We start from the raw sequence: 14,707 nt of genomic DNA on the forward strand, positions 1-14,707 counted from the left end.
TTTCAGTGATCCCGGTCCAAAATCTTAGAGTACACAAGTGCAACCAAACTATGTCTCATAAATGCTCAAGAAACTACATTTATAAATTTGAGTAAACCTTGATAACCTTTAATAACAACTTGACTTCTTTGTTAATTCAGGTCTTTGTATATTACCAGGACCTGGGTTGTTTCACTATCACCATATAATTCCCATCAAAATGTAGCCCTAACACCCCTCAACATTTTCCACTGAGATTGGTAATGGTACGACCCATCTGTCACTGATTCAGATCAAGGTCATAGCCTGTCATGACATCACTAAAAACAAAAGCATTACAATCTAAGCTAATTATTTATTTATTCTAAGCATGCTCAGTCAGTGCAGTAGGGAGAGATAATTTTGGATGAAAATCTTGAAAAAGACCCACTTAGGATTTTTAGATCTGGAAAAAAAAAATGTTTTTCGAAATAAAACGGTTTTTATTATTTTAAACAGTGCATAATATGTAATAATACATTTAAATTCATGATTATAAGGCATGCTGTATCTTCATTTTTTTTGTGAATATTTTCTGTAACACAAACTCTTAGTCTCAGTGTTTTTGGTTTCTCAGTGACAGCTCTGTATTTTTGATGTATAGTGCAAACTGAGTTTCTGTTTTATTTAGTTAGGCTTGAATACATTAGGTAAAAATTGTGAATCAGAAATCAGGAATTCATAAATCTGAATCTGTATTTAACAGAACCAATTATTCTGAGCATGCTCAGTTGCTCTGTCAGTGTAGTAGAGAGGTAATTTTGGATGAAAATCCTGAAAAAAAGACCCACTTAGGATTTTCAGTTATGGAAAAAAAAATTATGTGCATATGTAACACAGACTTGTTCATCAACCTGCCAAGTTTCATTGACATCTGCTGCACAGTCCCTGAGAAAATGTGAGAGATAACTTAAAATGAGAAAGAAAGAAATTCTAGTACAGTAGAACGTTGATTATTCGGACTGTTAGGGGGACATGCTTTTTGTTCGGTTATGCAAACAGTTTGGATATGCGATCTTGTGTGGGGCGTGCTCAAATTTACAGGCTCACGTACACACAAATTCTAACACACATGACTGTAATGAAATCAAACAATAATACATGTAGAGTACGTCATTAAAAACATTTTTATTTAATCAGTAATACATTGTAATAAAAATGTTGCATGCTGGAATGTTAAAAAATGTTTCACAATGTCCATAAAATGTAGCGATAATAAAGTTCTTTTGCTTCTTTCTTGGGAAAACCAAGTCCCAGAACCAAGTGAAGACGAATTTCTCTAAACGATCGTCATAGCCTGTTTTCATTATCTTTCGTTTCAGTCCTGCACTTGAATCCATTTTACTGGAAAAATCTAGCAGCTTTTGTTTTGCCTTGATATCGGATATCGTCGATTTACCAACACCATACTCGGTAGATAGATTGCTTGCGGTTTCGCCATGTTCTAGTCGAATTATAATTGACACCTTCGTGTCCAAATCAAGCACACAGCGTTTGCATTTCACTGGGGTAGCCATGCCAACGCTAGATAAAAGACGCTGATAAAGTAAACAGGTGAAAGGTCGCTTCGTATTCGCTGTGTATAGATCGGCTCGATGTTACCAGATTGCTGCTACAAGATGTCCCGATTTTATTGGATTCAGCAAAGTTTTTAACACTTAGAACGATTGACATAATAAATTGTTGTAAAAATCTAGGTTGGCTACTGTGATCATCGGACGTAAACACTTCGACGCTGTGAACCATCAAACGGCTCGCCGACTGTGGTCATTGGTTGCCGTTGTCTGCTGATAAACCATCAAACAGGCACACCAAGGGGTTGTCGTTTCGTCACTCTTTTTCACTGCACTATTAAACTGGCGTCGCTTCTGGGGCAAGACATCCCAGAAGTTATTTTCTTTCTTTTTTTATTCCGAAAAGGATGTGACTTCTGATACTGGACATTAAAATTAAAAATCGGAAAAAAACATGGGATCGGCTCATGGCCGCGTTTGTTTGACGGCAGTGGAACTCCGTATAATTTTCCCGGGAAATGTATCCGAACTGCGGTGACTTACAACTTGGTAAAGTTAAGGATCTGACTGTAAACAGTGGAGAAGACATTTGATGGAGTTTGTGTTTTTAAGACATTTTTTATTTACAGTGGAACACTGGTGTGGCATAATAGGTTTGTCTGAATTTAGGAAACTATTGGATACTGTAATTCATTTCATTGTTTGCGCAGACACTGTAAACAATGAACGTACACGTGAAAGACGTCGGATTACATGTTGATAATAGCTTTATTGAAAGTGTTGCACCAGGAAATCACACAAGACTGTAGTATTTATTGTTCACAGTTGACTTTTGTATTATACGGAACACAGCCAGATCTGCATACAATTTTTGGGGGACACACAGTAGGTTCGGATAACCGAACATTTCGGATAATCGACGTCTGGATAATCGACGTTCTACTGTACTCCCTTTTTTAGGCTTCGCCTGAACGGGGACTAAAAAACGCATTTATTGTATACTAGATCATTCTAATTTAACTATACACAACTAATAGTATGTTATTGGTGATAGCCAAGGTAATAATACAGAACTTACTGTGCTCTACATCCAACTGTGCTGCTGTAAAAACCACAAAACACACCACCACTAATAACACTCGCATCTTTACCTGAATAAAAACAGACAAAAAAGCAGATGAGATAAATGACACCTTGAGGACTTCAACATGCAATTCATCTATAATTCACAATGACATCACAATCATAGACTTATGGTGAACAAACTTTGGACAAGGGAATTTTCTGAAATTTGGCATTAAATTAAATATTTCCTGTGAGAGGGGTACTATTATATAAATTTAGTTTGAATTTTGATTAATAAAATAAAAAAGTTTACTACCTTCTGTAATTTAATTTAGACTATCCAGCATTTGCCCAAAAATATGACCTAAAACATCGCCCATTACATCTGCTCACTATCTTGTGCCATGATCTCACTATCTTGTGCCATGATCTCACTATCTTGTGCCATGATCTCACTATCTTGTGCCATGATCTCACTATCTTGTGCCATGATCTCACTATCTTGTGCCATGATCTCACTATCTTGTGCCATGATCTCACTATCTTGTGCCATGATCTCACTATCTTGTGCCATGATCTCACTATCTTGTGCCATGATCTCACTATCTTGTGCCATGATCTCACTATCTTGTGCCATGATCTCACTATCTTGTGCCATGATCTCACTATCTTGTGCCATGATCTCACTATCTTGTGCCATGATCTCACTATCTTGTGCTATGATCTCACTATCTTGTGCTATGATCTCACTATCTTGTGCTATGATCTCACTATCTTGTGCTATGATCTTACTATCTTATGCTATGATCTTACTATCTTATGCTATGATCTTACTATCTTATGCCCTTACATATAAATGGCAAGCCATGTGTAGTCTAACTATATTCAGAATAGCATTTGACTATGTTCTTTTCAAAATGAAAAATTTCAATGAAGTTCTTGTTAATATTATTATTATTATTATTATATCACAGTTTTTCGGAAAACATACATATTGTCATAGTTACATACTTAGTAACTGGTGAAGAATGCCATATTTTCAATTAAACTATTACTTATGTTTTCCACTTTCACCATCTTAAGACTAAAAATGTGTACACAAACATGAAATGATGTGAACCAGAAAATAACATCAATATTACCATATACAAACATGACATGATGTGAATCAACAAATAATATCAATGTTAACATACACAAACATGAAATGATGTGAACCAACATTTAACATCAATGTAAACACACACACATGAAATGATGTGAACCAACAATGAATATCAATGTAAACACACACACACATGAAATGATGTGAACCAACAATGAATATCAATGTAAACATACACACACATGAAATGATGTGAACAAATAACATCAATGGAAACATACACAAACATGAAATAAGATGAACCAACAAATAAAATCAATGTAAACACACACACACAAATGAAATGTGAACTAACAATTAACATCAATGTAAACATACACACATATGAATTGATATGAACCAACAAATAACATCGATGTACATGTACACAGTATACACACACACATGAAATGATGTGAACCAACAATTAACTTCAATGTAAATGTACCCACACATGAAATGATGTGAACCAACAATTAACTTCAATGTAAATGTACACACACATGAAATGATGTGAACCAACAATTAACTTCAATGTAAATGTACACACACACATGAAATGATGTGAACCAACAATTAACATCAATGTAAATGTACACACACATGAAATGATGTGAACCAACAATTAACTTCAATGTAAACACACACACACATAAAATGATGTGAACCAACAATTAACTTTAATGTAAATGTACACACACACACATGAAATGATGTGAACCAACAAATAACATCAATGTAAATGTACACACACATGAAATGATGTGAACCAACAATTAACATCAATGTAAATGTACACACACATGAAATGATGTGAACCAACAAATAACATCAATGTAAATGTACACACACATGAAATGATGTGAACCAACAATTAACTTCAATGTAAATGTACACACACATGAAATGATGTGAACCAACAAATAACATCAACGTAAATGTACACACACACATGAAATGATGTGAAACAACAATTAACTTCAATGTAAATGTACACACACATGAAATGATGTGAACCAACAATTAACTTCAATGTAAATGTACACACACATGAAATGATGTGAACCAACAAATAACATCAACGTAAATGTACACACACACATGAAATGATGTGAACCAACAATTAACTTCAATGTAAATGTACACACACATGAAATGATGTGAACCAACAATTAACATCAATGTAAATGTACACACACATGAAATGATGTGAACCAACAATTAACTTCAATGTAAATGTACACACACACATGAAATGATGTGAACCAACAATTAACATCAATGTAAATGTACACACACATGAAATGATGTGAACCAACAATTAACATCAATGTAAATGTACACACACATGAAATGATGTGAACCAACAAATAACATCAATGTAAATGTACACACACATGAAATGATGTGAACCAACAATTAACTTCAATGTAAATGTACACACACATGAAATGATGTGAACCAACAATTAACTTCAATGTAAATGTACACACACATGAAATGATGTGAACCAACAAATAACATCAACGTAAATGTACACACACACATGAAATGATGTGAAACAACAATTAACTTCAATGTAAATGTACACACACATGAAATGATGTGAACCAACAATTAACTTCAATGTAAATGTACACACACATGAAATGATGTGAACCAACAAATAACATCAACGTAAATGTACACACACACATGAAATGATGTGAACCAACAATTAACTTCAATGTAAATGTACACACACATGAAATGATGTGAACCAACAATTAACATCAATGTAAATGTACACACACATGAAATGATGTGAACCAACAATTAACTTCAATGTAAATGTACACACACATGAAATGATGTGAACCAACAATTAACTTCAATGTAAATGTACACACACACACACACATGAAATTATGTGAACCAACAATTAACATCAATGTAAATGTACACACACATGAAATGATGTGAACCAACAATTAACATCAATGTAAATGTACACACACATGAAATGATGTGAACCAACAATTAACTTCAATGTAAATGTACACACACATGAAATGATGTGAACCAACAATTAACTTCAATGTAAATGTACACACACACACACACACATGAAATTATGTGAACCAACAGTTAACTTCAATGTAAATGTACACACACACGAAATGATGTGAACCAACAATTAACTTCAATGTAAATGTACACACACACGAAATGATGTGAACCAACAATTAACATCAATGTAAACACACACACACATGAAATGATGTGAACCAACAATTAACTTCAATGTAAATGTACACACACACACACATGAAATGATGTGAACCAACAATTAACTTCAATGTAAATGTACACACACATGAAATGATGTGAACCAACAATTAACTTCAATGTAAATGTACACACACATGAAATGATGTGAACCAACAATTAACTTCAATGTAAATGTACACACACATGAAATGATGTGAACCAACAATTAACTTCAATGTAAATGTACACACACATGAAATGATGTGAACCAACAATTAACTTCAATTTAAACACACACACACACATGAAATGATGTGAACTAACAATTAACTTCAATGGAAATGTACACACACACACATGAAATGATGTGAACCAACAATTAACATCAATGTAAATGTACACACACATGAAATGATGTGAACCAACAATTAACTTCAATGTAAATGTACACACACATGAAATGATGTGAACCAACAATTAACTTCAATGTAAATGTACACACACATGAAATGATGTGAACCAACAATTAACTTCAATGTAAATGTACACACACATGAAATGATGTGAACTAACAATTAACTTCAATGTAAATGTACACACACATGAAATGATGTGAACCAACAATTAACTTCAATGTAAATGTACACACACATGAAATGATGTGAACCAACAATTAACTTCAATGTAAATGTACACACACATGAAATGATGTGAACTAACAATTAACTTCAATGTAAATGTACACACACATGAAATGATGTGAACCAACAATTAACTTCAATGTAAATGTACACACACATGAAATGATGTGAACCAACAATTAACTTCAATGTAAATGTACACACACATGAAATGATGTGAACCAACAATTAACTTCAATGTAAATGTACACACACATGAAATGATGTGAACTAACAATTAACTTCAATGTAAATGTACACACACATGAAATGATGTGAACCAACAATTAACTTCAATGTAAATGTACACACACATGAAATGATGTGAACCAACAATTAACTTCAATGTAAATGTACACACACACATGAAATGATGTGAACCAACAATTAACTTCAATGTAAATGTACACACACATGAAATGATGAGAACCAACAATTAACTTCAATGTAAATGTACACACACATGAAATGATGTGAACCAACAATTAACTTCAATGTAAATGTACACACACATGAAATGATGTGAACCAACAATTAACTTCAATGTAAATGTACACACACACATGGAATGATGTGAACCAACAATTAACTTCAATGTAAATGTACACACACATGAAATGATGTGAACCAACAATTAACTTCAATGTAAACACACACACACATGAAATGATGTGAACTAACAATTAACTTCAATGGAAATGTACACACACATGAAATGATGTGAACCAACAATTAACTTCAATGTAAACACACACACACATGAAATGATGTGAACTAACAATTAACTTCAATGGAAATGTACACACACACACATGAAATGATGTGAACCAACAATTAACATCAATGTAAATGTACACACATATGAAATGATGTGAACCAACAATTAACTTCAATGTAAATGTACACACACATGGAATGATGTGAACCAACAATTAACTTCAATGTAAATGTACACACACATGAAATGATGTGAACCAACAATTAACTTCAATGTAAATGTACACACACACACATGAAATGATGTGAACCAACAATTAACATCAATGTAAATGTACACACACATGAAATGATGTGAACCAACAATTAACATCAATGTAAATGTACACACACATGAAATGATGTGAACCAACAATTAACTTCAATGTAAATGTACACACACACACATGAAATGATGTGAACCAACAATTAACATCAATGTAAATGTACACACACATGAAATGATGTGAACCAACAATTAACATCAATGTAAATGTACACACACATGAAATGATGTGAACCAACAATTAACTTTAATGTAAATGTACACACACATGAAATGATGTGAACCAACAATTAACTTCAATGTAAATGTACACACATATGAAATGATGTGAACCAACAATTAACTTCAATGTAAATGTACACACACATGGAATGATGTGAACCAACAATTAACTTCAATGTAAATGTACACACACATGAAATGATGTGAACCAACAATTAACTTCAATGTAAATGTACACACACACATGGAATGATGTGAACCAACAATTAACTTCAATGTAAACACACACACACATGGAATGATGTGAACCAACAATTAACTTCAATGGAAATGTACACACACATGAAATGATGTGAACCAACAATTAACATCAATGTAAATGTACACACACATGAAATGATGTGAACCAACAATTAACTTCAATGTAAATGTACACACACATGAAATGATGTGAACCAACAATTAACTTCAATGTAAATGTACACACACATGAAATGATGTGAACCAACAATTAACTTCAATGTAAACACACACACACATGGAATGATGTGAACCAACAATTAACTTCAATGGAAATGTACACACACACACATGAAATGATGTGAACCAACAATTAACTTCAATGTAAATGTACACACACACGAAATGATGTGAACCAACAATTAACTTCAATGTAAATGTACACACACATGAAATGATGTGAACCAACAATTAACTTCAATGTAAATGTACACACACATGAAATGATGTGAACCAACAATTAACTTCAATGTAAATGTACACACACATGAAATGATGTGAACCAACAATTAACTTCAATGTAAATGTACACACACATGAAATGATGTGAACCAACAATTAACTTCAATGGAAATGTACACACACACACATGGAATGATGTGAACCAACAATTAACTTCAATGTAAATGTACACACACACGAAATGATGTGAACCAACAATTAACATCAATGTAAATGTACACACACATGAAATGATGTGAACCAACAAATAACTTCAATGGAAATGTACACACACACACATGAAATGATGTGAACCAACAATTAACTTCAATGGAAATGTACACACACACACATGAAATGATGTGAACCAACAATTAACATCAATGTAAATGTACACACACATGAAATGATGTGAACCAACAATTAACTTCAATGGAAATGTACACACACACACATGGAATGATGTGAACCAACAATTAACTTCAATGTAAATGTACACACACACGAAATGATGTGAACCAACAATTAACATCAATGTAAATGTACACACACATGAAATGATGTGAACCAACAATTAACTTCAATGGAAATGTACACACACACACATGGAATGATGTGAACCAACAATTAACTTCAATGGAAATGTACACACACATGAAATGATGTGAACCAACAATTAACTTCAATGGAAATGTACACACACACATGAAATGATGTGAACCAACAATTAACTTCAATGTAAATGTACACACACATGAAATGATGTGAACCAACAATTAACTTCAATGGAAATGTACACACACACACATGGAATGATGTGAACCAACAATTAACTTCAATGTAAATGTACACACACATGAAATGATGTGAACCAACAATTAACTTCAATGTAAATGTACACACACATGAAATGATGTGAACCAACAATTAACTTCAATGTAAACACACACACACATGAAATGATGTGAACCAACAATTAACTTCAATGTAAACACACACACACATGAAATGATGTGAACCAACAATTAACATCAATGTAAATGTACACACACACACATGGAATGATGTGAACCAACAATTAACTTCAATGTAAATGTACACACACATGAAATGATGTGAACCAACAATTAACTTCAATGTAAATGTACACACACATGAAATGATGTGAACCAACAATTAACATCAATGTAAATGTACACACACACATGAAATAATAACAAGCCAGTAGGCTGGTTGGCGATCCGCTCCGCTCAAAAACAAGCACCATGTTTTTGGCTGTTTCCATGGTGTGACATAAACGTGAAGCTAACGTCGGTTTATAACTAATACGAAGTTCGCAAACACCATTCAGTTTTTGGAAGTCACTTAGTTTATTACTAGGACCACAATCACTCTCCTAGTCGAGTGACTGTGCTAGGACGTATTCTGCTGTTACATTTATTATTTCCAACCGTTTTGCGATAGCATTTTCTAGAATGAAGCGTTTCCTGTAAATGCTGGAAAGCGAAATAATGAAATAACGAGATGGTAAATATTTACCTATTAAAGTACAGTGTGTTGACCTTCATAATAATATACTTCATAATGCAAAACATTAGTCACGGTGAGTTATTTAAATATACGACTCCTAATCGAAAAATATGACCACAGTCCAGAATTTCAGACGGATATTAAGAAACCTAAGAGCATATCAAAAGCATTTACTCTAAAATATAAAAAAGAACTGCAGTCAAAAGTCAAGAATGACAGCAAATAAAGGACTCTGCCCCACAATCCTTTGTGCGCGTTATTACAGACACGCGCAAAAAACTGTACCACGCTTGTCAAATCTGGGTCAAATATACAGTACGCTACTATCTTGCCACAGTGGAGTGTTCGGTGACCATTGAATTAGCCCGTGATTCATATTTTATGTGTATTAATTTATTCATCAATTTTCGTGACTGACAGTACTGCCCAAATTTTAGTCAAAAAAACGCAACTGGTGAAACGGAAGAGCATTGCCAGGCGATGGACGCGGGGCTCTTTGGCGACGACCGCATAGAGGTCAAAGTACGCGTTCTATTTTTACGCGTTAAATATGGCTCTTCCATTTCGCCCCCTCCGGAATGTTCTACTTTCACAGCCTAATCGCAGGTTTTTCGAAAAACATCGAAAAAAAAACAAGAATTAGTAGAAATGTTCCTGTTTTGGGAGGATTATTGATGGAGAATAATGTCTTTATTACAAAAATGCTGAAAAACCGCGAGTTGTTTCCTTAGTTATTTTTTTATTGGCGAAAAACTGCGAACTCGGCAAATTTGGTTGCACAACTTCCCTTTATCATATACACCCAGCGACACCGATAAAACTGGTAGGAGGTAATACATTTGGGGCGAAAGTATTCAAAAATCAGTTTTTGGATGTTGCAATGGCAATGGTGGGCCAGGATTGTTTTCCAATTAGTGACGGCACGACCTACCTGTGAAGTATGAACAAAACCGGCCGAGCCGAAACAATCACAGAGGAGTTAAAAGCCGTTGCTGGTGAAAAGTTACCCCAACTTTAGGGTCAAATTTCTCGGTAATGAAAACAGATATCAAAAATTCAAATGGTAACTTTGTGCCCACACTCAAGCTGAGTAGAATGAGCTATGTCTGAAGTGTTTTATCCCAAATTTGTAGGAGGAGATACATTTGGCGTGAAGCTATCCAACAATCAGTTTTTTGGCTGTTGCTATGGCAACGGTGGGCCAAAAAAATTTGTCAGATTTTTCCTTATAACTAGGGTTAAGGTGTGACCTACCTGCCAAGTTTGAACGAAATCGGCCAAGCCAAAAAAATCACAGAAGAAATAATAGTGAACACTGGAAATGTACACACACAGACACACACACACACAAAACGACAAAAGTGATTATAAGGGCAATCCTAGCGGAGCGGATCGCCAATGATGTGAACCAACAATTAACTTCAATGTAAATGTACACACACATGAAATGATGTGAACCAACAATTAACTTCAATGTAAATGTACACACACATACACATGAAATCATGTGAACCAACAAATAACATCAATGTAAATGTACACACATATGAAATGATGTGAACCAACAATTAACTTCAATGTAAATGTACACACACATGAAATGATGTGAACCAACAATTAACTTCAATGTAAATGTACACACACATGAAATGATGTGAACCAACAATTAACTTCAATGTAAATGTACACACACACACATGAAATGATGTGAACCAACAAATAACTTCAATGTAAATGTACACACACATGAAATGATGTGAACCAACAATTAACTTCAATGTAAATGTACACACACATGAAATGATGTGAACTAACAATTAACTTCAATGTAAATGTACACACATATGAAATGATGTGAACCAACAATTAACTTCAATGTAAATGTACACACACATGAAATGATGTGAACCAACAAATAACTTCAATGTAAATGTACACACACATGAAATGATGTGAACCAACAATTAACTTCAATGTAAATGTACACACACATGAAATGATGTGAACCAACAAATAACTTCAATGTAAATGTACACACATATGAAATGATGTGAACCAACAATTAACTTCAATGTAAATGTACACACACATGAAATGATGTGAACCAACAATTAACTTCAATGTAAATGTACACACACACACATGAAATGATGTGAACCAACAATTAACTTCAATGTAAATGTACACACACATGAAATGATGTGAACCAACAATTAACTTCAATGTAAATGTACACACACACACATGAAATGATGTGAACCAACAAATAACTTCAATGTAAATGTACACACACATGAAATGATGTGAACCAACAATTAACTTCAATGTAAATGTACACACACACATGAAATGATGTGAACCAACAAATAACATAAAGGTAAATGGACATACACATGAAATGATGTGAACCAAGAATAAACATCACATCTACTGCCTAGGATGCATACTAACACGTGTCACAGATGGGAGGTCACATCCACTGCCTGTGATGCATACCAAAGTGTCACAGATGGGAGGTCACATCCACTGCCTGTGATGCATACCCAAGTGCTACACAGATGGGAGGTCACATCTACTGCATAGGATGGATACCAAAGTGTCACAGATGGGAGGTCACATCCACATCCTAGGAAGCATACCAAAGTGCTACACAGATGGGAGGTCACATCCAAATCCAAGGATGCATACCAAAGTGTCACAGATGGGAGGTCACATCCACTGCCTGTGATGCATACCCAAGTGCTACACAGATGGGTCGTCACATCTACTGCATAGGATGCATACCAAAGTTCCACAGATGGGAGGTCACATCCACATCCTAGGAAGCATACCAAAGTGTAACAAATGGGAGGTCACATCCACTGCCTGTGATGCATACCAAAGTGTCATAGATGGGAGGTCACATCCACTGTCTGTGATGCATACCAAAGTGTCACAGACGGGAGGTCACATCCACTGCCTGTGATGCATACTAAAGTGTAACAGATGGGAGGTCACATCTACATCCTAGGAAGCATACCAAAGTTCTACAGATGGTAGGTCACATCCACTGCCTGTGATGCATACCCAAGTGCTACACAGATGGGAGGTCACAACCACTGCCTAGGATGCATACCAAAGTGCTACAGATGGTAGGTCACATCCACTGCCTAGGATGCATACCAAAGTGTCACAGACGGGAGGTCACATCCACTGCCTGTGATGCATACTAAAGTGTCACAGATGGGAGGTCACATCTACATCCTAGGAAGCATACCAAAGTTCTACAGATGGGAGGTCACATCCACTGCCTGTGATGCATACCAAAGTGTCACAGATGGGATGTCACATCCACTGCCTAGGATGCATACCAAAGTTCTACAGATGGGAGGTCACATCCACTGCCTAGGATGCATACCAAAGTGTCACAGATGGGAGGTCACATCCACTGCCTGTGATGCATACCAAAGTGCCACAGATGGGAGGTCACATCTATTGCCAAGGATTCATTCAAAGTTGGGAAGTCACATCCATTGCCTGTGATGCATACCCAAGTGCTACACAGATGGGAGGTCACATCTACTGCATAGGATGCATACCAAAGTGTCACAGATGGGAGGTCACATCCACTGCCTGTGATGCATACCAAAGGGTCACAGATGGTAGGTCACATCCACATCCTAGGATGCATACCAAAGTGTCACAGATGGGAGGTCACATCCACTGCCTGTGATGCATACTAAAGTGTAACAGACGGGAGGTCACATCTACATCCTAGGATGCATACCAAAGTTCTACAGATGGGAGGTCACATCCACTGCCTGTGATGCATACCCAAGTGCTACACAGATGGGAGGTCACATCTACTGCATAGGATGCATACCAAAGTTCTACAGATGGGAGGTCACATCCACTGCCTGTGATGCATACCAAAGTGTCACAGATGGGAGGTCACATCCACTGCCTGTGATGCATACCAAAGTTCTACAGATGGGAAGTCACGTCCACTGCCTAGGATGCATACTAAAGTGCTACAGATGGGAGGTCACATCCACTGCCTAGGATGCATACCAAAGTGTCACAGATGGGAGGTCACATCTACATCCTAGGAAGCATACCAAAGTTCTACAGATGGTAGGTCACATCCACTGCCTGTGATGCATACCAAGTGTCACAGATGGGAGGTCACATCCACTGCCTCGGATGCATACCAAAGTGTCACAGATGGGAGGTCACATCTACATCCTAGGAAGCATACCAAAGTTCTACAGATGGTAGGTCACATCCACTGCCTGTGATGCATACCAAAGTTCTCCAGATGGTAGGTCACATCCACTGCCTGTGATGCATACCAAAGTGCCACAGATGGGAGGTCACATCTACATCCTAGGAAGCATACCAAAGTTGTACAGATGGGAGGTCACATCCACTGCCTGTGATGCATACCAAAGTGTCACAGATGGGAGGTCAATCTATTGCCAACTATTCATTCAAAGTTGGGAAGTCACATCCATTGCCTGTG

The 14,707-nt window shown here is 35.8% G+C and overlaps 1 protein-coding gene across 1 annotated transcript in view; it reads right to left on the reverse strand.

Annotated features, from left to right (window-relative positions):
• Positions 1-14,707, reverse strand: part of LOC144364068 (uncharacterized) — a 100,018-nt gene that overhangs the window by 68,001 nt on the left and 17,310 nt on the right. Inside the window, exon 2 of the mRNA XM_085496169.1 lies at positions 2,611-2,683. The gene's annotated coding sequence lies outside the window, so the exon portion shown is untranslated. The remainder of the gene's footprint in view (positions 1-2,610; positions 2,684-14,707) is intronic.

Source organism: Saccoglossus kowalevskii, chromosome 2 (genome assembly GCF_978046115.1).
Source record: "Saccoglossus kowalevskii chromosome 2, keSacKowa6.1, whole genome shotgun sequence".
NCBI lineage: Eukaryota > Metazoa > Hemichordata > Enteropneusta > Harrimaniidae > Saccoglossus > Saccoglossus kowalevskii.